The sequence below is a fragment of the Somniosus microcephalus genome, unplaced genomic scaffold (assembly GCF_052327205.1).
Source record: "Somniosus microcephalus isolate GS21.2 unplaced genomic scaffold, FLI_Smic_1.0 unresolved_chr5, whole genome shotgun sequence".
Lineage (NCBI taxonomy): Eukaryota > Metazoa > Chordata > Chondrichthyes > Squaliformes > Somniosidae > Somniosus > Somniosus microcephalus.
In genome coordinates this window covers 24,896,729-24,922,266 of record NW_028225183.1, presented here as the reverse complement: position 1 = coordinate 24,922,266, position 25,538 = coordinate 24,896,729, and the positions used below count along the sequence as shown (strand labels likewise).

Below are 25,538 nucleotides of genomic sequence, written 5' to 3'. Positions count from 1 at the left end.
AAAATGAATAACCTCACATTTCCCTACATTATACTCCATCTGCCACCTTACCGCCCACTCACTTAGTCTCTCTATATCCCTTTGCAGACTCTATGTATCTCCTTACAACTTACTCTCCCACCTAACATTGTATCATCAGTAAACTTGGATACATTACATTCGGTCTGTTCATCTAGGCCATTAATATAGATTGTAAATAGCTGAGGCCCCAGCACTGATCTTTTCGGCATCCCACTAGTTACAGCCTGCAAACCTGAAAAGGTTCCATTTCTCCCAACTCTCTGGTTTCTCTCCGTTAACCAATCCTCTATCCATGCTACTATATAACCCCCAACCCCATGAGCCCTAATCTTGTGTATAACCTTGCATTTGGCAGGTTTTCGAATGCCTTTTGGATATCCAAATATTCTACATCCACTGGTTCCCCTTTATCTACCCCGCTACTTACTCCCTCAAAAAGCTCTAATAAATTTGTCAAACACGATTTGCCTTTCATAAAACCAAGTTAACTCTGCCAAATCATTTTATTATTTTCTAAGTAACTTACCTGTGCCTTCAGCATTCATTGATTGGGGCAGTTCTGTTCACTGAGTCTATCTATTATCTGGATTAATGTTGTGGAAATTATCAGATGATACCAAAATAGGATGTACAACGAATTCTATAGAAGACCAAAGGAAAACAGAAAGGGATATTGATTAGAGGGGGAGTGCGGCAGATGGATTTCAATGTGAGTAATTCAATGTCACCTGGCTTACTCCCAGTTGATTCCACACACCCACCCCTTGCACACGCCGGACCCAGCCCCTCGCCACTCACAGGTTCAGGGGCTGCCACCTGTGGATTTTTAAAGTTTACAAGCAAGTTTTCCCAGCTGCTCCGTACAGTGTGTAACTTTCCCAGTGACCGGCTGTTTTCTGTAATATATCACAATGTATTCTTAACACTTCTCCTGTGTTACTGAGCTGCATAGGGTCCCGCAGCACTGTCCTGCTCTCTGTTATGTTTCGATATTCTATTTTTTTAAGCTTAATTACAAAAAATTGAATAAAGAGATAAAAGCTAAACACCGGATCAGAAGAACTCTCAGACTCAATTCAGTTTTATATCTAACTTTTGAAATAAAAGCTAGAATTGCATACTCAACACAAACTGCCTTCTACATGCGCATTACTTCAAAGTATCAAACTCTAGTCCTTTAGCTTTATACAGAAGTTCACATTTCAGGGAGTAATTCCTCTCTGCACTGCATTCTCAGTGTTAAATCTAGCCTGTCCATGTTTAACACAGTTTGGAAACCCGATTAAATTAATTCTTGATATTTAGTCGCAGCAATGATTTAAGTGGAACAGCAGATTTATACTCATCGTGTCTCTCAACATAACAAGCTCTTACCGGCATGAATCTTTCACCGAGACTTAACAGCCAGTCATATCTTACTCATTAAATCTAACTGCAATCGCCTAACGGACTGCACAACAGAGACACCCTCACATGGGAATCTGGTGGTCAAAGCTCCATGTCTGTCACCCTTGGAAGGGCTCTAGGGAAATAAATCGGGACTGGAGAAGGGCATTTGGCATCCAGATATCTATGTCATATCAAACACTCGCAGCCAGGTACAACGTTTTTTTGTAAAGCTGCCCGTGATTACTTGTTAGAAACATTAGGTCTGCCTTCAGCATTCAGTGCTTGGCCGAGTTCTGTTCACTGAGTCAATCTGTGATCAGGATCTAGGGATTGAGTGCCTGCTGTGGAAATTTGCAGATGATTCCAAAATAGGAGGTACAGTGAATTCTATAGAAGACCAATGGGAGCCACAAAGGGATATTGATTAGTGGGGGATTGTGGAAGATGGAATTCAATGTCAGTAATTTAATGTCACCTGGCCTTGTATACGAAAAGCCATATTTCAGACAAATACACGGAATGTTTGGCTTTATTAATACATGAAAACTGGGTTTAACAATCAAAAAGCCTCAAAGACATAGGCTGTAAACAGAATACAGGCTTCTGAGATAAGATGGTTTGTTAACACAGAAGTCGTAAACACCACACAAGCTTTTGAAATAGTAATGGATTGTTAATACTGAGACAATGGCCCTGTTTAAACAGCAGGTTGGAAGTTCCTATATGTCTGAACATTGGAAGCAACACATTAGCAATGCCCAAGTTAAGTGTTATAAACCAACACTTCAGAAAGCATTAAATCAACTAAAAAAAACATTTGCCTTTGAAAAAATGACATCAAGCAAAATAAATACCTGCCGTAAAATAGATTTATGTTAAACTTAGAACAAGTAGACACGACGTCTGTGCTACAACCAACTGAAGTAGATAAGAAATGCATAAGAACACCCAAGTTGAAGTGTTTTTAATTTAAATGTTGTAAAATATACCTACAGAAGACTTTGGAAATATTACGTCAATAGATGTAGTAAATAATCACATTGTGTTTGTATTGAAAATGGAAAAGTTAGGAGACACAACGTCTGCTTATAACCAGTTAAGGTGATATTAGGAATTGAATGGAAGTCCTTCATAAGAGTAGCATCAAAACATATTTCCGTAATAACCATTTTTTATGAAATGTTTTTGAACACCTAGACAGCAGACAGCATTCTGAAAGTTTCTGAACTGACAGTAAGATTATAAAGAAGTCAACAGAAAGAATGACTAGAGATAATTAGCTTACAGCAGCAGAAAACTTCAAAGAATATATCACCGCACAAAGGATATGAAATGTGGAACTTTCAGATAGAGAGTCAGAAGTCGCTGGAGGGGGCAAGTGATTCTGAACTTCAGAGGCAGGCTCTGTAAGTTTTTAACTCTTTGAGTCTCGGGGTTCAAAATATACTCTTATTTGATTTTGCTGGATAACCTGGATTGAGATTAATAAGAAATGTAAAAATGTAACGAAGTTAAGATTTGAGAATAAGGATCTCTGAGAATAAGAAATGTAAGCTATTTGTATTTTGAACTGTTAAAATTTCGATTGACTCACCAGCTGTTAACTACATGTTGGTTCTTTAATAAATCTATATATTTTAGAATTGTTTCACAGAGTATTTTTGTATCAAACTCGTGAACTCAATCTCTGTACAGTCCATTGTGAGGAGCTGCAGAGTTCTGGGTGGGGCGGGGGGTTGTTCCGGACCCTCATAATATCTGGAAGGTTACAGTCTAGTTAAACTTATTAAAACTGCTATCTGGAAGACGGTAACATCTTCAAGTCGGTCCCTTCCTTTAGAGAGAGATAGCCTGGATCTTTAGACACAATTAATCGTCTTATAGAATTCGGCTATCTCTAACTTTAGTTGAAGTTAAACGTCTCGGGTATACGCCTGAATTTGGGTAGCCCGAAAAGTGCTAGGACTAGTAATTATCCCTTCAGCCTGCTCCCAGTTCATTCCCCACACCCACCTTTCCCCCGCCGGAAGCAGCACCCCACCACTCACAAGTTCAGGGGCAGCAACCTGTGGCTTTATAGCGGTTGCAAGAACGGAAAGGGGAAGCTTGTATTTCCAGACTGCCCCATGAATCATAAAATCATACAGCACAGAAGGAGGCCATTCAGCCCATCGTTTCTGAGCTGGCTCCTTGGACAACCTCTCCCATTAGCCCCTTCTCTTTCCCCATAGACCTACAATTTTTCCCCATCAGGTATTTATCCAATTCCCTTTTGAAAGTTATTCTTGAATCTGCTTCCACCGCCCTTTCAGGCAGCGCATTCCAGATTACATCAACTCGCTGTATAAAAATATTCTCATCTCCACCCTGTTCATTTGCCAATTATCTTAAAACTGTGTCCTCTGGCTACCGACTCCGCTGCCAGTGGAAGCATTCTCTCCTTATTTACGCTATCAAAACACTTCAAAATTGTAAACAACTAAATCCAATCTCCCCTTAACCTTCCCTGCTCTAAGGAGAACAACCCCAGCTTCTCCAGTCTCTCCACATCACTGAAGTCCATCATTCCTTGTACAATTTTGGTCAATCTCCCCATAACCTTCTCTGCTCTAATGAGAGCAACCCCAGCTTTTCCAGTCTCTCCACATCACTGAAGTCCCTCACCCCTGGTACCATTCTGTTAAATCTCTCCATAACCTTTTCTGCTCTAAGGAGAACAATACCAGCTTCTCCAGACTCTCCACATCACTGAAGTCCCTCATCCCTTGGACCATTCTCGTCAAGCTCCCCCTTAACCTTCTCTGCTCTAATGAGAGCAAACCCAGCTTCTCCAGTCTCTCCACATCACTGAAGTCCCTCATCCCTGGCACCATTCTGGTCAACCTCCCTTTAACCTTCGCTGCTCTAAGGAGACCAATCGCCGCTTTTCCAGTCTCTCCACTTACTAAAGTCCCTCATTCCTTGCACCAATCTAGTAAATCTCCTCTGCACCCTCTCCAAAGCTTTGACATCATTCCTAAAGTGTGCGGCAACAGAATTGGAACAAAACTCCAGCTGAGGCAAAAGCAGTGATTTATAAAGGGTTGAGCATCGCTACTTTAGTAACTTCCATATTAACTGTGCAACCCGCCTCTGGTACTGGAAGCAGGCCCCCAGAACGGATTCCCAGGGGATCTGTATTTCCAGTGCCAGGTTCAGGATGCAACTGGTCTCGCACAGCATGCTCTGCAAATGGGCAAACGTTGCATTTCGTACCTCATGTGCCCTTTTTAATGGGACAGCCTCACTGTCAGTGTCACTTTTCAAAGGGAAGTCTCACTGTCAGGGGTCCGTTTAAAGGATGCAGTTCCAATATCAAGTGCTTTGGTTTAAACATCACCAGCCCCAGCCCCCAATCAGTAGCTCCCTGATTCCAACCGCCCGTTGAGCCCCAACTTGCAGACCAACCCTTCTCCCCCATCTCCCATGTATCACCAAACCCTTCTCCCCACCTACTGCAGCAATGATCCGACCTGTCTTCCCCCGCCTCGACGCAGGAATGGTGGACCTTTCTCCCACCCCTTCTCACCACCAACAGAGGGTTGTGATTTGGGTGAGTCAGGCAGGTCTAAATTTCTCAGCTTTAAGCAGGGTAATAAAGGGATATACAAGGTTTACAATTCAGAGCAGCTGAAGGCAGCTAATTAGGGAAACTGGATTAAGCTGCTTCTCTTGTAGCTGGGCTCAACAACTCTCAGCAAGTCTCCTTTGATTAAGACTTATAAAACAGGCTTTGAAGCGCGATTTTGCACTGAGTGCGGTTTCAACAGAGGGCTATGATTTGGGTGAGTCAGGGTTAGGTGAGGAGTGGAAGGAGGAGCTCCATTGCTGCACCTTTGTTTTTCCTAACATTTCACCCTGTAGGCTGACGCCGGTTTCGGGAGTAGCAGGAGAGTAGTGAGTTTTTAAACTAACTTTCATGGGCTTTTCTCAAAGTCCGGTTTATCTCACAGACCGGCGGTGGCGTTCCAGAGCCACGCCACGATTCCAAAAGTGACGTGGGCAAGAGGAAGCAGCTGGTTGGGCGAGTAAGGCCAAGTGAGCATTTATACTACTGTATAGTTTGACAGTGAAGGTTAATCGTTTATAACGTTTAGGTCATTATTTTTGTGGTTATGGTTTCTAAGGTCTCTCTTGTTTATCGGTGAGTGCTGGTAACCAAGGTCCCTTGAGTATATCATTTAATTGCAGTGTAATTGGTGGTATTGATTTGATTTACGTTAATTTAAATTAATTGTAGGATAAATCATGACAGCACAGCTGGGCACCGTGGCATGCTCCTCCTACCTTATGTGGGTAATCAGGGACACTTCCTGTGTCCCTGACGACCATGTGTGCGGGAAGTGCAATCAGCTGCAGCTACTGGCAGACTGCAGTGCGGCGCTGGAGCTGCGAATGGATACATACTGGAGTAACGCTGAGGACGTCATGGAAATCACGTTTAATCAGTTGGTTACAAAACAGGTAAAGGCTGCACAGGCAGCAAGGGAATGGGTAACCGCCAGGCAGAGCATTAGGCGCAGGCATGTAGTGCAGGGGTCCCCTGTGGACATCCATCTCTCAAACAGATATACCGCTTTGGATATTATTGAGGGAGATGGCCTATCGGGGGAAGGCAGCAGTGGACGGGAGGAAGAAGAGCAGGAGAGCTATAGTGATAGGGGATTCTATTGTAAGGGGAATAGATAGGCTTTTCTGCGGCTGCAAACGAGACTCCAGGATGGTGTGTTGCCTCCCTGGTGCAAGGGTCAAGGATGTCTCTGAGCAGCTGCATAGCATACTGGAGGTGGAGGGTGAACAGCAAGTTGTCGTGGGGCATATTGGTACCAACGATTTAGGAAAAAAACCGGGATGAGGTCCTAAAAGCTGAATATAGGGTGTTAGGAGGTAAATTAAAAAATAGTAACTCAAAGGTTGTAACCGCAGGATTGCTACCAGTGGCACGTGCTTGTGAGAGGAGAAAAAGAAGGATATTTCAGATGAATACTTGGCTAGAGGTTTTCAAATTCCTCGGGCATTGGAATCGGTTCTGGGGGAGGTGTGAACATTACAAACTGGACGGTTTGCACCTGAACAGGACCGTGACCGATGTCATAGGGGGAGTGTTTGCTACTGCTGTTGGGGAGGGTTTAAACTAAAATGGCAAGGGTTTGGGAACATGTGCAGGGAGACAGAGGAAAGGGAAACAAGGATAGAAGCAAAAGACAGGAAGGAGAAAAGCAAAGGGGGCAGTCAGAGAATTCAAGGGTTTAACTCAAACATGGCCACGGTAAATAATAACTCTAAAAGGTCTAAGAGTGTTAAAAAAAAAAGCCTGAAGGCTTTGTGTCTTAATGCAAGGAGAATTCATAATAAGGTGGATGAATTAGCTGTGCAAATAGATGTAAATGGTTATTATATGTTTGGGAGTACGGAAACATGGCTCCAGGGTGACCAAGGCTTGGAACTAAACATCCAGAGGTATTCAATATTCAGGAAAGACAGGCAAAAAGGAAAAGGAGGTGGGGTAGCATTGCTGGTTAAAGAGGAGATTAACAAAATAGTAAGTGAGGATATTAGCTCTGATGATGTGGAATCTGTATTGGTAGAGCTGAGAAATACCATGGGGCAGAAATCGTTAGTGAGAGTTGTATACAGACACTCAAACATTAATGCTGAGGTTGGTGATGGCATTAAATGGGAAACTAGAGATGCGTGCAGTAAGGACACAGCAGTTATCATGGGTGACTTTAATCTACAATTAATTTGGGCTATCCAAATTAGTAACAATATTGTGGAGGAGGAAATCCTGGAGTGCATACGGGATGGTATTCTGGACCAATATGTCGAGGAACCAACTGGAGATCAGGCCATCTTAGACTGGGTATTATGTAATGAGAAAGGATTAATTAGCAATCATGTTGCGCGAGGCCCCTTGGGGCAGAGAGATCATAATTTGATAGAATTCTTAATTAAGATGGAGAGTCAAGTATTTAACTCAGGGACTAGGGTTCTGAATTTAAATAAAGGTAACTACGGTTGTATGAGGCATGAGTTGGGTAGGATGGATTGGGGAACTTTGCTTAAAGGGTTGACGGTGGATAGGCAATGGAAAACCTTTAAAGATCGCATGGATGATTTACCGAATTTGTTCATCCTTGTTTGGCATGCAAACAAAACAAAAAGTGCCTCAACCGTGGCTAAGAAGGGAAATTAGGGATAGCATAAGATCCAAGGAGAGCACATATAAATTGGCCAGAAAAAGCAGCAACCCTGAGGATAGGGAGCAGTTTAGCATTCAGCAAAGGAGGAGAAAGGGATTAATTAAGAGGGGGATATTAGAGTATGAAAGTAAGCTTACAGGGAACATACAACGTGAATGTCAAAGCTTTTATAGATATGTGAAGAGAAAAGCATTGGTGAAGAAAAGCGTAGGTCCATTGCCGCCAGAATCAGGGGAATTACTAATGGGGAACAAAAAAATTGCAGATCAATTAAATACATACTTTGGATATGTCTTCAATAAGGAGGACACAAATAACTTCCCAGAGATTTCGGGGAACATAGGGTCTAATGAGAGGGCGAAACTTATGAAATAGTATTTGTAGGAAAATGTTGTAGGGAAACTGACGGGACTGAAGGCCGATAAATCCCCAGGGCCTGATAATCTACATCCTAGAGTACTTACAAAATTGGCCCTAGAGATAGTAAATGCATTGCTGGTCATCTTACAAAATTCTATAGACTCTGGAACAGCTCCCATGGATTGGAGGGTAGCTAATGTCACTTCCCTATTCATAAAAGGTGGTAGAGAGAAAACGTGGAATTATAGACCGGTAAGCCTGACATCGGTAATGAGGAAAATGCTACAGTCCATTATAAAGGATGTAATCAAAGAGCACTTGGAAAACAGTGACAGGATCGGACAAAGTCAACATGGATTTACAAAAGGTAAATCGTGCTTGAATAGTCTACTGAAATTTATGGAGGATGTAACTGGTAGAATAGATAAGGGAGAACCAGTGGATGTGGTGTATTTGGACTTTCAGAAGGATATCGATAAGGTCCCGCCTAAGAGATTAGCATGTAAGTTAAAGAACATGGGATTGGGGGTAAGGTACTGATTTGGATAGAGAACTGGTTGGCAGACAGGAAGCAAAGAGTTGGAATAAATGGGTCTTTTTCCAAGTGGCAGCAAATGACTAGTGTGGTACCGCAGGGATCGGTGCTAGGACCCCAGCTATTCACGATATATATTAATGATCTAGAGGAGGGAACTTGATGTAATATGTACACGTGTGCAGACGACACAAAGCAGGGCGGGTGCGTGTGCTGTTAGGTGGATGCAGATAAACTCCAGTATGATTTGGACAGGTTGGGTGATTGGCAGATGCATGGCAGATGCAGATTAATGTTAATAAATGCGAGGTTATCCAATTTCGTGGCAAAAACAGGAAGGCAGTTTATTATCTGAACGGCAATAGATTGGTAGAAGGGGAAGTGCAACGAGACCTGGGTGTCCTTGTGCACCAGTCGCCGAAGGTATGCATGCAGGTGCAGCATTCGTTTGAGAAGGCAAATGGTATGTTGGCCTTCGTAGCGACAGAGTTTGAGTACAGGAGCAACGATGTCTTGCTGCAGTTCTACAGGGCCTTGGTGAGAGCACACCTTTAGTATTGTGTGCAGTTTAGGTCGCCTTATCTGAGGAAGGATGTTCTTGCCATGGAGGGAGTGCAGCGAAGATTCACCAGACTGATACCTGGGATGGCAGTAATGATGTATGAAGAGAGATTGGGTCGATTAGGCATATATTCGCTGGAGTTTAGAAGAATGAGAGGGGATAGAGATAGGAACAGGAGTAGGCCATTCGGCCCTTCGAGCCTGCTCCGCCATTCAATGAGATCATGGCTGATCTTCGTCTGAGATCATAGCTGATCTTACCAGTTCAGTACCCCGTCCCCGCCTTTTCTCCGTAACCCTTAATCCCCTTAGCCTTCAGAAATATATCCAATTCTCTCTTGAAAATATTTATTGAATTAGCCTTCACAGCCCTCTGTGGCAGGGAATTCCACAGGCTCACCACTCTTTGAGTGAAGAAATTCTTCCTCATCTCTGTTTTAAATGATTTGCCCGCTATTTTTAGACTGTGGCCCCTGGTTCTGTGCTCCCCGGCCATTGGAAACATTCTCTCTGAATTCAGCCTGTCCAGGCCTGCCATAATTTTATATGTTTCGATGAGATCCCCTCTCAATCTTCTAAACTCCAGTGAGTACAAGCCCAAACTATTTAATCTCTCTTCGTAGGTCATTCCCGCCATTCCAGGTATCAGCCTGGTGAATCGCCGTTGCACTCTTTCCATGGCAAGAACATCCTTCCGCAGATGGGGCGACCAAAACTGTACACAATACTCCAGATGCGGTCTCACCAGCACCTTGTACAGCTGTAGTAATGTATCCCTATTCCTATACTCGAACCCCCTTGATATGAAGGCCAACATACCATTTGCCTTCTTGATCGCCTGTTGCACCTGCACGCTCTCCTTCAGTGACTGGTGCACAAGAACACCCAGGTCCCTCTGCACTTCCCCATCTCCCAATCTATTGCCATTTAGATAATAATCTACCCTCCTGTTTTTACCCCCAAAGTGGATAACCTCGCATTTATCCACATTATAGTGCATCTGCCACGTATCTGCCCATTCCCCCAACCTGTCCAAATCGCACTGTAGCCTCCTGACATCCTCATCAGAGCCCACCCCTCCTCCTAGTTTAGTGTCGTCAGCGAATTTGGAAATATTGCATCCAATTTCCTGATCCAGATCATTTATATATATTGTGAACAGCTGGGGTCCCAGGACAGATCCTTGCGGCACCCCGCTGGTCACTGCCTGCCACTCCGAAAACGAGCCGTTTATTCCAACTCTCTGTTTTCTATCCGCCAGCCAGTTCTCTATCCACGTTAATACTTTGCCCCCAATCCCATGAGCCTTAATTTTGCATGATAATCTTTTGTGTGGAACCTTATCGAAGGCTTTCTGGAAGTCAAGGTACACCACATCCACTGGCTCTCCCCCATCTATTTTACCAGTTACTTCCTCAAAAAATTCCAGCAGATTAGTCAAACACGATTTACCCTTTGTAAATCCATGTTGACTCTGTCCGATCCTTTCCCCATTTGTCAAGTGCTCCGCTATTTTATCCTTAATAATGGACTCTAGCATTTTGCCCACAACCGATGTAAGGCTTACTGGTCTATAATTCCCTGCTTTCTCTCTACCCCCCTTTTTAAATATTGGGGTAACATTAGCTACCCTCCAATCCACGGGTACTGTTCCCGAGTCAATGGAGTTCCGGAACATGATCCTTAGAGCATCTGCTATCTCCAGGGCCACCTCCTTAAGTACCCTAGGATGTAGTTTATCAGGCCCCGGGGATTTGTCGGCCTTCAGTCCCCTCAACTTACCCAACACCATATCCCTAGAGATACTAATTTCTGTCAGCTCCTCCCTCTCATTAGTCCCTATGTTTGCCGATATTCCTGGGAGGTTATTTGTGTCCTCCTTTGTGAATACAGAACCAAAGTATGAGTTTAATTGGTCTGCCATTTCCTTATTCTCCATTATATATTCTCCCGAATCGGACTGCAAGGGACCGACTTGGGATTTTACCAGTCTTTTCCTCCTGATATACCGATAAAAGCTTTTGCAGTCTGTCTTTATGTTTGCTGCAAGTTTACTTTCGTATTCTATTTTCCCCTTCCTGATTAATCCCTTTGTCCTCTTTTGCTGTATCTTGTACTGCCCCCAATCTTCCGGTCTGGTGCTTTTTTTTGCCAGTTGATATGCCCTTTTTTTTGATTTTATGCTGTCCCTAATTTCCCTCGTTATCCACGGTTGAGTCACCTTTTTAGGTTTATTTTTATGCCAAACCGGTATAAACATGTTCTGGAATTCTTCCATTCTATCTTTGAATGCTTGCCATTGTCTCTCCACTGTCAATCCCCCCAGAAACACCACCCAATCAATCTTACCCAATTCCCGTCTCATACCCTCGTAATTCCCTTTATTTAAGTTCTGGACCTTAGTCTCTGATTCAATTTCCTCACTCTCCATCTCGACTGAGAGCTCGATCATATTATGATCGCTCTGACCCAAGGGGCCTCGTACAAGAAGATTGCTGATAAGTCCCTTCTCATTGCACAATACCCAGTCTAAAATGGCCTGATCTCGAGTCGGCTCCTTGACATATTGGTCCAGATAACCGTCCCGAAAACATTCCAGGAATTCCTCCTCCTCAGAATTTTTACTAATTTGGGTAGTCCAATCAATATGTAAATTAAAGTCACCCATGATGACAGCTGTGCTCTTATCGCACGCTTCTCTAATTTCCCTTTTTATGCCTTCCCTCACCTCCATATTACTATTTGGAGGCCTATATATCACACCCACTAACGTTTTCCTCCCCTTGCTATTTCTCATTTCTACCCATACAGATTCCGTTTCATCCGAGTTAATATCCTTCCTTTCCATTGCATTAATCCCCTCCTTTACCAGCAATGCTACCCCACCTCCCCTACCTTTTTGCCGATCCTTCCTAAATATTGTATATCCCTGGATGTTAAGTTCCCAGCCTTGCCCACCCTGCAGCCACGTTTCTGTAATCCCAATCAAATCATACTTGTTTACCTCTATTTCCACAACTAATTCATCCACCTTGTTCCTAATGCTTCTAGCATTAAGATACAAAGCCTTCAGGCTTGCTTTTTTCACACTCTCATTATGAATTAGTTTGGCCCTTTGTGTTTCTCTCCTTTGCTTATTGCTTCTCACCTTTCTACCATCTATTTCTGACTTCATATGACTTCAATCCACACCATCTCCAAGTGTTAATGTTTCCACCATCGTTTTCTGCAAAATGTTGTTTGATGAATTCCAACATCTGAGGCCTCGGTTAAACTTTTCTTCCATTTCTAACAATCTATCAACCGCACCATGCTTACTGCCACTCTTGCACCGCTATTCCAGCCCGTTGTTTACCCAACTGGTTTTCCAACTGCTGTATATTAATATGAAACTCTCAGTGGTCCGACTCCATTTGGGGGTGCTGAAGAGCCTCTCTTAGGGTTTTTTGTGAATCATTTAATTTTCTGTTAAGATGTTCATTGTCTTTTGTTTAGGAGCCTACCTGACAACAAGCCTCCTCAAGGTTCTGCATTGCAGTGCTGGCGTGAACTGTATTAATGCTCTGTTGCTGTATTATTGCTGTCGAAGCATCGACCAGGCACTGAAGAACATAAATCTTACTTTTGAACTCTACAGCCTCTTTTTTCCAGTTTGACTTCTCGCCCGTTAACGTTTTTGTTATCTCCATTAACATTAGATTCTCTTCTATCCACCGTAGCTTGTCTTTTTCTAATTTATCCTGATTGTCCTCTGACTTGGTTTTAACATTTGATAGACATTATCCTACTAACATCTGTAACTGTATATTCCCGCACATCTTCACTAACCGTTTCAAAGTCTGCAAAAATATTCTCACGTGACATCTTGCTGTACGTAAAAGAGAAACAATATATTAGATAACCTAACTTTCCACCAGGACTTTCGTTGATCAGACGAAAATCTAAGCACAAATCCAAGCTCCTGCCTTATGTACAATAGATCTGGTTTCAGTAAAACATCACACCCCCACGTTGGCCGCCAATCTGTAGCTTTCAGAAGCTCTTTATAATAATTTGTCCGTGACTACACAAACCACTCTGGGTCCAGGTATATTGTGTATCAGTAAAACAGTCCATGATTACACAAACCACTCTGGGTCCAGGTATATTGTGTATCAGTAAAATAGTCCATGACTGCACAAACCACACTGGGTTCAGTTATACTGGGTATCCGTAAAAAAGTCCATGACTACACAAACCACACTGGGTTCAGGTATATTGTGTATCAGTAAAACACTCCTTGACTACACAAACCACTCTGGGTTCAGGTATATTGTGCATCAGTAAAACAGTCCGTGACTACACAAACCACTCCGAGGCCAGGTACATTGTGTATCAGTAAAACAGTCCGTGGCTACACAAACCACTTTGGGTCCGGGTGTATTGTGTGTAAGTAAACCAGGTTTATTAAGCATTAAACATCCAGTAGAAATGAGTAATACTTCACCAGATGATAGTCGCTGTCTGTTTGATGAAATCCGGCGTTCCTTCCGAGTGACTGTGGCGCGGTCTCTTTACTCTCTTGTACTGTTCTGTTGACTGAAGCTTCTCATCCTCTGGTGTTGCGCTGCTTCCAGTGTTCAATAGCTTTTCCTTTGTACCTTTCGTACCCCTTCAAAATACATAGCAACTTGCAGCTGCTTGGGCTGTCTCACCATTCTGACCTTCACAAGTACGGTGTATGATTACCTCCCCTTTTCTTAACAATGATCTGATGACCTCGTTCGTTCCACTCAGCCTATTTCTGTGCATTACAAATTAACCTTATCTAAGAACTTCACTTTAAAGAACATCCTTGAGGTGTTTTGTACAGAGTTTATTTTTCTGCTGTTTAAAATGAAGGCTCCAACTCCATTCTCTCTCCTATAGCTCTTATCACTTCCCCATAACATTACCGAAACCCATGTCCCTGACAGTCACCATGTTTCTTTAGCACTGCATTCCATACTTCAGTCATTTCAAACAGAGGTTTTTAGTCAGGCTGGCATAATTTTCCCATCCTGCTTTGGTCTCAGCCATTCGCCAGTTACACAGGCATTTTAGGATTTTAACATACAATTTCACATTTTATAGTTGTATAAAAATGGTTGTAGAATGTTAATAATGTTTACTAAATCCTACAGGTAAACTCTATCGTACAGGAGACAGAAATTGAAAGACTGAAGCAGTTACAGACAAGTATAGACAGATTCAGAGATATAGACAGGCAGAGAGAGAGAGAGACAGATGGCCAGGGACAGGGAGAGGCGGACAGACATGCACAGAGAGAGAGACATGCAGAGACAAAAAGACAGAGAGAGAAAGACAGAGAGAGACAGGCCGAGCCAGAAGGCAGAGAAAAGAGGGGCCGAGTCAAAGAGGCAAAGAAAGCCAGACAGATGCAGTGAGAGACAGAGACATACAATGAAAGACAGAGGCAGTAACATGCAGGGGTAGACAGTGACAGGTACATAGACAGGCAGAGACACAGACAGATGGGCCGAGACACAGAGAGGCTGACAGCTAGAATAAAGACAGGCATAAACAAAGAAAGACAGGGACAGAACTTCCTAGAGAGTCAGATAAAGACAGATAGACAAGAGACAAAGAGACAGAGTCAAACAGTGAAAGAAATGCGACAGAGACAGACGGAGGCAGAAAAAGAGAGCAGCCGCGACAGACAGAGACAGAATGACAGAGACGACTGATACAGCAAAAGAGACTGACAGAAACGGGAGGAGACGGAGACAGACAGAGAGAGACAAACGGACAGAGATAGACGGAGAGAGACAGAGACACAGAGACAGACGCCGACAGAAACAGAAGGAGAGATGCAGACAGATAAAAACAGACAGATGCAGTGTCAGAGACTGGCAGAGAGAGGAAGAGAAAGAGAGAGTTGGAGAGAGACACACGGACAGAGACAGATGGACAGAAAATCACAGACACAGATAAAAAAATGTTTATAGAATCATAGAGACGCACAAAAATAGAGAAAGACTGGCAGAGACAGAAGGACAGATACAGACAGGGAAAGAGAAAGAGAACGACAGAAACAGGCAGAGGCAGAGATAGACAGAGAAAGGCCGTCAGACGGAGATGGACGGAAAGAGACAGTAGGGCAAAAACAAAGAGACAGAGACAGATGGAAAGAGAGAGATGGGCAGTGGCAGATGGAAAGAGTCAAACGGTCAGAGACAAAATGTCAGAGGCCGTCCGAGAGACAGATAAATAGTCAGACACAGAGATAGACATAGAGACAGAAATACAGAGACAGGGAGAGAGAGGGAGACAGAAAGACCGAGGTAGAGACAGCCTGACAGAGACATAGAGACATAGACAGATGGACAGATATAGATAAGTAGAGAGAGATCGACAGAGACAAAGAGACGGAGACAGACAGAAAGTCAGAGACAGGCAGTGACAGACAGTTAAAGACAGAAAAAGTGACAGAGACAGACAGTGAGAGCAGGACACAGATAGTGACAGATGGACAGAGACTGACAGATAGGGACAAAGACAGTCTTAGAGAGAAATGCAGACAGACACAGAGAGTCGGGGAAAGGCAGAGGGACAGAGACTGAGACAGAGAAAAAGACCGACAGAGACATGGCAGAGTAAGCGACAGTAAATGACGACAGGCAGAGACAGACAGACAGACAGAGAAAGATGAAAAAGCAAGCATAGACAGCAATAAAGAGACAGAAACAAAGACTGTCCCAGATATATGCTGGTATGGAGAGAGAAACGCAGAGACAGATATACACAGACAAAAAGACAGAGACAAGATGGGCAGAGACAAAGAGACAAAGGCAGAAAGACAAACAGAGATATTGACAGACATGAAACAGACAGTGAAAGACAGAGGCAGTGACAGACAGGGATAGACAGTGACAGAGAAATAGACTGGCAGAGGCACAGACCGATGGGCAGAGACAGAGAGAGGCTGACAGACAGAGTAAGAGACAGGCAAAGACAAAGACAGACAGGTACAGACTTGAATAGAGAGAAAGGCAGACAAAGATGGACGGACAGAGAAAGGTGGAAAGAGACAGAAGGCCACAGCCACAGAGACCGAGACAGACGGAAAGAGAGGATCTGGCAGAGGTTGACGGGAAGAGACAGACGGACAGAGACAGACGGAGAGTGACAAAGAGGCAGAGACAGCCCGAGAGACAGACAAAGACATTGATACAGAGACAGACACAGAGAAAGACAGGCAGAGACAGACAGATAGAGACAGACAGACATGGGCAGAGGCTGAGACAGACCGACAGAGTCAACGAGACAGAGACAGACCGACAGAGTCAACGAGACAGAGACAGACAGGCAGAGGCAAACAGTTAAAGACCGAGACAGAGAAAGACAGCAACAGCGCCAGAGGGAGATGTACAGAGGCAGATGGAGAGAGACAGAGACAGAGAATGCAACCGACAGAGACAGGGCAGAGACAGCGACAGAGAGTGACAGACAGACAGCGACAGAGAGAGAGAGACAGGATAGAAACAAAGACAGAGATAAAAACAGAGACAGCACTGATAGATGCAGGCACAGACAGAGATAGGCAGAGACAGATATGCAGAGACAGATAAAGAGTGACAGAGGTACATAGACAGAAGGACAGAGATAGGAAGGGCAAGAGAGATTGACAGAGACAGATGGCCAGATACAGGCAGATAGACAGACAGACAGAGACAGACAGAAAGCGAAAGACAAAGAGAGAGTCAGATAGATAGAGGCAGATACAGATTGAGGCCGACGGACAGAATCAGACAGGAAGGGACAGATGGAAAGAGACAGGTGGACAGAGACAGATGGACAGAGACTGTTCGGTAGCGACCGACAGAGACATACTGAGGCACAGAAAGAGACCTGCAGTGACAGGCAGAGAAAGAAGGACAGAGACAGACTGATGCAGCGAAAGAGACTGACAGAAACAGGAGGAGACGGAGACAGACAGAGAGAGACAAACGGACAGAGATAGAAGGAGAGAGGCAGACAGACAGAGATAGACGCTGACAGAAACAGAACGACAGATGCAGACGGATAGAGACAGAGAGATGCAGAGCCAGAGACCGGCACAGAGAGTAAGAGAAACAGAGCGATAGAGCGAGACACACCGACAGAGGCAGATGGACAGAGAATCACAGAGAAAGATTTATAAAATGTTTCTAGAATCATAGAGACGCACAAAAAACAGAGAAAGACTGGCAGAGACAGAAGGACAGATACAGACAATGAAAGAGAAAGAGACCAACAGAAACAGGCAGAGAGAGAGATAGACAGAGATAGACCGTCAGACAGAGATGGACGGAAAGAGGCAGATGGGCAAAAACAAAGAGACAGAGACAGCTGGAAAGAGACAGACGGGCAGTAGCAGATGGGAAGAGACAGACGGCCAGAGACAAAGTGACAGAGGCGGACCGAGAGGCAGACAAATAGACAGAAACTGAGATAGACAAAGAGACAGAAATACAGAGACAGGGAGACAGAGGAAGACAGAAAGACCGAGGTAGAGACAGCCTGACAGAGAAATACGGACAGAGACAGATGGACAGATATAGATAAATAGAGAGAGATCGACAAAGACGAAGAGATGGAGACAGACAGACAGTCAGAGACAGGCAGAGACCGAGAGTGAAATACAGAAACAGAGACAGAGACAGACAGTGACAGCGGGACACAGATAGTGACAGATGGACAGAGACTGACAGACAGGGACAAAGACAGGCTTAGAGAGAAATGCAGACAGACACAGAGAGTCGGGCAAAGGCAGAGGGTCAGTGATTGAGACAGAGAAAGAGCACGACAGAGACACGACAGCGCATGTGACAGTTAATGACAGACAGACAGAGACAGACAGACAGACAGAGAAAATGGAAATGCAAGCATGAACATCAATACAGTGATGGAAACAAAGACTGGCCCAGATATATGCAGGTATGGACAGAAAAACGCAGAGACAGACATACACAGACAAATAGACAGCGACAAGATGGGCAGAGACAAAGAGACAAAGACAGACAGACAGAGATATTGACAGACATGAAACAGACAGTGAAAGACAGAGGCAGTGACAGACAGGGAGAGACAGTGACAGAGAAATAGACTGGCAGAGGCACAGACAGATCGGTAGCGACAGAGAGAGGCTGACAGACAGAGTAAGAGATAGGCAAAGACAAAGACAGACAGGTACAGACTTAAATGGAGAGACAAACAGACAAGAGATGGTTGGACAGAGAAAGGGGGAAAGATACAGAAAGCCAGAGACACAGAGACAGAGGCAGACAGAAAGAGAAGTCGGGCACAGACAGATGGGAAGAGACAGAAGGACAAAGACAGATGGAAGGCGACAAAGAGACAGAGACAGCCCGAGAGACAGACAAAGAGGGTGATAAAGAGACAGATACAGAGAAAGACAGACAGAGACAGGCAGACAGAGACCAACTGACAGAGAGGCAGAGACTGAGACAGAACGATAGAGTCAACGAGACAGAGACAGACTGACAGAGTCAACGAGACAGAGACGGACAGGTAGAAGCAGACAGTTAAAGACAGAGAGAGAGAAAGACAGAGACAGCGACAGAGGGAGCTGTAGAGAGACAGACGGAGAGAGACAGAGGCAGAGAATGCAACCGACAGAGACAGGTCAGAGACAGCGACAGAGAGTGACAGACAGACAGCGACAGAACGAGAGAGCCAGGATGAAAAAAAGACAGAGATAGAAACAGAGACAGCACTGATAGAGGCTGGCACAGACAGACATAGGCAGAGACAGACATGCAGAGACAGACAAAGAGTGACAGAGGTACATAAACAGAAGGACAGAGATAGGAAAGGCAAGACAGATTGACAGAGTCAGATGGCCAGATACAGGCAGATAGACAGTGCAATCAACCACCACCTAGACCGAAGGGTGTTTTCATGCGGGATGGAGGACACAAGCACAGTCACATTATAAATGAAATACAGCAGTTAGCTGTGTTTAATTTTTACAAAACGGGGGAAAAAAGTACACGTCTGGCAAAATCCAACAACATATGATGTTCAAAAAGAATAATGAAGAACAAAACCATCACCTGCCACGGGTGGTTAGGAAGGCAGTCCTTAAATCAGTTTTCTCCAAAAAACAATAAGCCAGGGTTACTTTACAGCTGGATCATTCTCAGCCAGTCCAGGGATCACATCAGGCTCTCAGAACTCAACAATATTCCACCCGGGTTCAACAGCAGACGTCCCTGTGGCAGCTGCAAGCTGGGCCCCAACAGCAGTCTTGGCTTTGTTTGGCTTTCTCCTCAGGTACTGGCCCTGTCCTGGCCCTCTCCTCAGGCACTGGCCCTCTCCTCAGGGGCTGGACCTCTCCTCAGGCACTGGCCCTCTCCTCAGGCACTGGCCCTCTCCTCAGGGGCTTGACCTCTCCTCAGACACTGGCCCTCTCCTCAGGCACTGGCCCTCTCCTCAGGCACTGGCCCTCTCCTCAGGGGCTGGATCAGGCACTGGCCCTCTCCTCAGGCACTGGCCCTCTCCTCAGGCGCTGGCTCTCTCCTCAGGCACTGGCCCTCTCCTCAGGCACTGGCCCACTTCTCAGGCACTGGCCCTCTCCTCAGGCACTGGCTCTGTCCTCAGGCACTGGCCCTCTCCTCAGGCACTGGCCCTCTCCTCAGTCACTGGCCCTCTCCTCAGGCACTGGCCCTCTCCTCAGGCACTGGCTCTGTCCTCAGGCACTGGCCCTCTCCTCAGGCACTGGCCCACTTCTCAGGCACTGGCCCTCTCCTCAGGCACTGGCCCTCTTCTCAGGCACTGGCCCAGAAGGGATGCACTAGTTTGCCTTTTTAACTCCTGAGCTAATGGGTAGATTTGCCTCAGGTGTGTTGGAGGTTGGTGTGGCCTTCACCTGAATTGGAGTGAGAGGGGGACTTTGTCTCCATCTGGTGGCCACATGCCGTACATCCACCACAAACCGCCCCCAAAGCTCACATATCCCCCCCCCTCAGCTCCGACCTACGGGAAGGGGCGCAGGCAGACCAAACGGCCTCCTCTTTTCTGCTTTTAGTTCATCCTCTATTTTGTCGGAGTTTTCTGTTGCTGTTATAGAACGAAGCACCTGTCCCTCGAGTCTGGCAACATTTTATTCAACAGTGGCAATATCCTGTTCTGCTTCTGACAGTTTAAATTTGCACTCACTCAACTGCCTATTCGCATCTCTCTGCATTTCAAGAATTTGTAGATCTGTGCCATTTTCTAGTCGATCAGAATACGTGTGCACATTCTCAATCTTAGAGTTCCTTAGATTTTTCCTCATTTTCTCTATATAGCTCTGCCATTTGCTCCTCCAATTCCTCAATATCAACTTCTAGTGTATCCACTTGGTAGGCGAGGTTAGATTTTTCTTTGTCTAGTTGTGCATTGGAGACCATAGTTTTTTTTTGTATTTCTCTTCTACTTCTGATAAGGAATCCCGCAATTCACTGAGTGAAACATCTGGATCCAGAATGCTACTCATATCGTTCACTAAATTAGAGCGGCAGTAGTAAATTCTAGAATGACTTTTTCTTGCTTTTTCAATTTTAAGCCAAGCTTCTGTCCCATAATCGATGATTGTTATTCCATTCTCAGCTTTTACTTTTGTGGGCTTTTTCCTACTTTATGCCATTCTATACTGTGTTTCGTGTCACTCGACAAATTTCCAAAGGCACAATACAGTTGGATGGGGATTCCTTTCTTCACAGCTCGATAAGGCTTCAACTCGTGACACACTACACCTGTTAAGAATGTCCTCTCAAAGGCCTGTAGATAGGCCTCTATCGCTCCACCATAGGGTTTTGAACAATGTGTGCTTTGTCCTCCCAGCCACCAGAGGGATAAATCCAGCATTCTCCACCATATGAAATCAACCACCACCTAGACCAAAGGGTGTGTTGATGTGGGATGGAGGACACAAGCACAGTCACAAGATTGGTCAATGAAATACAGCAGTCAGCTGATTTTTATTTTTAGAAAACGGGGAAAAAGTTTCACATCTGGCAAAATCCAACAACATATGAGCTCAAGAAGAAAAATGTAGAACAAAACCATCACCTGCCCCGGGTGGTTAGGAAGGCAGTCCTTAAATCAGTTTTCTCCCAGAAACAATAAGCCAGGGTTAGTTTACCACTGTAGCTTTCTCAGCCGGTCCAGGGATCACATCAGGTTGTCAGAACTAATCAATATTCCACCGGGGTTCAACAGCAGACCTCCCTGTGGCAGCTGCAAGCTGGGCCCCAACAGCAGTCTTGGCTTTGTCTTGGCTTTCTCCTCAGGTACTGGCCCTGTCCTGGCCCAGATCTCCTCAGGTACTGGCCCTGTCCTGGCCCAGATCTCCTCAGGCACTGGCCCTCTCCTCAGGCACTGGCCCTCTTCTCAGGCACTGGCCCTCTCTTCATGCACTGGCCCTCTTCTCAGGCACTGGCCCTGAAGAGATGCACTAGTTTGCCTTTTGAACTCCTGAGCTATGGGTAGATTTGCCTCAGGTGTGCTGGAGGTGGGTGTGGCCTTCACCTGAGTTGGAGTGAGAGGGGGACTTTGTCTCCATCTGGTGGCCACATACTGTCAATCCACCACAAACCGCCCCCATAGCTCACAACAGACAGACAGAGGCAGACAGAAAGCGAAAGACAAATAGAGAGTCAGAGAGATAGAGGCAGATACAGATTGAGGCTGATGGACAGAGACAGACAGGAAGAGACAGGTGGACAGAGACAGGTGGACAGAGACAGATGGACAGAGAATATTCGTTAGGGACCGATAGAGGCAAACTGAGGCAAAGAAAGAGACCTGCAGTGTCAGGCAGAGAAAGAAGGACAGAGACAGACATATACGGAGAAAGCAACAACCGATACAGAGAAAGAGACCAACAGAAACAGGCAGAGACAGTGACACACAGAGAGGAACAGACGGACAGAGAAAGACAGAGAGAAACAGACAGACAGAGACAGACAGCGACAGAGACAGACAAAAAAATACAAATGGATTGAGACAAACAGAGGCTGAGACAGAGGCCGGCAGAGAGAGTCAGAGAAAGAGACAGATGGACAGAGACAATTGGACAGAGACAGACAGTCAGAAACAGTGACACACTGAAGAGACAGATGGACACAGTCTATACAGACAGAGAGGGACTGAAATACCGAGTTACAGGGACAGAGGAAAACAGACACAGACAGAGAAAGACGGACAGAAATAGACATACACAGACAAAGAGGCAGAGAATGACGTAAATTCAGAGACCTGTAGAAGAGACAGTGAAAGACAAAGATGGAGGCAGACAGAGAATGATTCAGACAGAGAGAGTCGAACGGACACTAGCAGATAGACACATGGACAGAGGCAGACGGACCGAGAATCGCATACACTGGTAAAGTCAGGATTAGGGAGGCATGCAGACAAAGACAGAGACAGACGGGTAGAGACATAAGTACAGAGACAGAGAGTGACAGTGAAAGAGACCGACAGAGACAGGCAGAGACAGAGACAGACAGATACAGAGAAAGAGACCGACAGGTACAGGCAGAGAAATAAACAGGCAGAGAGAGGCAGATTAACGTGGTTGGACAGAAAGAGGCAGACAGAGACAGATGGAAAAACACAAATAGACAAAGTCAGACCGAGAGACAGAGAATGTGACAGACACTAAGACAGACATAGAGACAGACAGACAAAGAGACAGACAGACAGAGGAAGATAGTCAGACCGAGGTAGAGACAGACTGACAGAGACAGACCGACAGAGACAAAGAGACAGCGACAGACAGACAGGAAGAGGCAGGCAGAGACAGAGAGTTAAAGACAGAGACAGAACAGCCAGAGACAGCGGGACATGGAAAAAGACAGGTAAACAGACACTTACAGACAGGTACAGAGACAGGCTTAGAGTGACCTGCAGACACAGACAGACAGAGACAGACGGGCAGAGATAGAATGACAGAGAGAGACAGTAGCAGCGAAATAAAACGACAGAGACAGACAGAAACATGCATAGTGATAAAGAGACCAACAGAAACAGGCAGAGACAGGGACAGAGACAGAGAAGCAGATGGGTGGAGACGGAGAGGGAGAGACAGACAAACGGCAAAAGTGACAGTCGGACAGATACAGCCACATAATGACATACAGATACAGACTGAGGCAGAGACAGACAGACCGACAGAAACAGACAGAGAAAGAGACAGAAGTACAGAGACAGGGGGACAGAGACAGACAGTCAGAAACAGAGTCACACTGACAGAGACAGACAGGCAGAGACAGACAGACAGCGACAGACAGACAGAGACTGACAGGCAGAGAGGCACAGGCAGCGACAGGGTGAGAGTGAAAGATTCAGTAGGATGGGGCAGACAGACAGAGACAAAGAGAGAGATAGACATTCAGAGGTATCCAAGACAGAGAGTGAAAAACAGAGACGAAGACAGACAGAGAGAGACAGGCAGAGAAAGACAGACAGAGACAGGCGAACAGAGACAGACAGGCATGACAGTAACACACGGACAGAGACAGATGGATACAGTATCACAGAAATAAACAAGCTTAGTTGTCGACCCTGCAAAGTCCTCCTTACCAACATCTGGGGGCTTGTGCCAAAATAGGGAGAGTTGTCCCACAGTCTAGTCAAGCAACAGCTTGACATAGTCATAATTACCGAATCATACCTTACAACCAATGTCCCAGACACCACCATTACCATCCCTGGGTATGTCCTGTCCCACCGGCAGGGCAGACCCACCAGAGGTGGTGGCACCGTGGTATACAGTCGGGAGAGAGTAGCCCTGGGAGTCCTCAATATTGACTCAGGACCCCATGAGGTCTCATGGCATCAAGTCAAACATGGGTAAAGAAACATCCTGCTAATTACCACCTACCGCCCTCCCTCAGCTGATGAATCAGTACTCCTTCATGTTGAACACCAATTGGGAGAAGCACTGAGAGTAGCAAGGGCACAAAATGTCCTCTGGGTGGTGGACTTCAATGTCCATCACCAAGAGTGGCTCGGTAGCGCCACAACTGGCCGAGCTGGCCGAATCCTAAAGGACATTGCTGCCAGACTGGGTCTGCGACAGGCGGTGAGGGAACCAACAGAAGAGAAAAACCTACTTGATCTCGTCCTCACCAATCTACCTGTTGCAGATGCATCTGTCCATGACAGCATTGGTGGAAGTGACCACCGCACAGTCCTTGTGGAGACGAAGTCCCGTCTTCATGATGAGGATACCCTCCACCGTGTTGTGTGGCACTACCACCGTGCTAAATGGGACAGATTTCGAACAGACCTGGCAACTCAAAACTGGGCATCCATGAGGCGCTGTGGGCCATCAGCAGCAGCAGAATTGTATTTAACCACAATCTGTAACCTCATGGTCCGGCATATCGCTCACTCTACCATTAACATCAAGCCAGGAGATCAATCCTGGTTTAACGAAGAATGCAGGAGAGCATGCTGGGAACAGCACCAGGCATACCGAAAAATGAGGTGTCAACCTGGTGAGGCTACAACACAGGACTACTTGCATGCCAAACAACGGAAGCAACATGCGATAGACAGAGCTAAGCGATCTCACAACCCTCGGATCAAATCAAAGCTCTGCAGTCCTGCCACATCCAATCGTGAGTGGTGGTGGAGAATTAAACAGCTAACAGGTGGAGGAGGCTCCAACAATATCCCCATCCTCAATGATGGTGGAGCCCAGCACGTGAGTGCAAAAGACAAGGCTGAAGCATTTGCAACTATCTTCAGCCAGAAGTGCCGAGTGGATGATCCATCTCGGCCTCCTCCTGAGGTCCGCATCATCACAGATGCCAGTCTTCAGCCCATTCAATTCACTCCACGTGATGTCAAGAAACGGCTGATGACACTGGATACTGCAAATGCTATGGGCCCTGACAACTTTCCGGCAATAGCACTGAAGTGCTCCAGAACTAGCTGCGCCCCTAGCCAAGCTGTTCCAGTACAGCTACAACACTGGCACCTACCCGCCAATGTGGAAAATTGCCCAAGTATGCCCTGTCTACAAAAACAGTACAAATCCGACCCGGCCAATTGCCATCCCATCAGTCTACTCTCAATCATCAGCAAAGTGATGGAAGGTGTCGTCGACAGTGCTATCAAGAGGCACTTACTCAGCAATAACCTGCTAACTGACGCCCAGTTTGGGTTCCGCCAGGGCCACTCAGCTCCTGACCTCATTACAGCCTTGGTCCAAACATGGACAAAAGAGCTGAAATCAAGAGGTGAGGTGAGAGTGACTGCCCTTGACATCAAGGCAGCATTTGATCGAGTGTGGCATCAAGGAGCCCTAGTAAAACTGAAGTAAATGGGAATCAAGGGGAATACTCTCCATTGGCTGGAATCATACCTAGCACAAAGGAAGTTGGCTGTGGTTG

The 25,538-nt window shown here is 45.6% G+C and overlaps 1 pseudogene; it reads right to left on the bottom strand.

Moving 5' to 3' along the window:
* Window positions 1-4,503: 4,503 nt before the first annotated feature.
* Window positions 4,504-23,527, bottom strand: LOC147087756 (uncharacterized; annotated as a pseudogene).
* Between the last annotated feature and the right edge of the window lie 2,011 nt (window positions 23,528-25,538).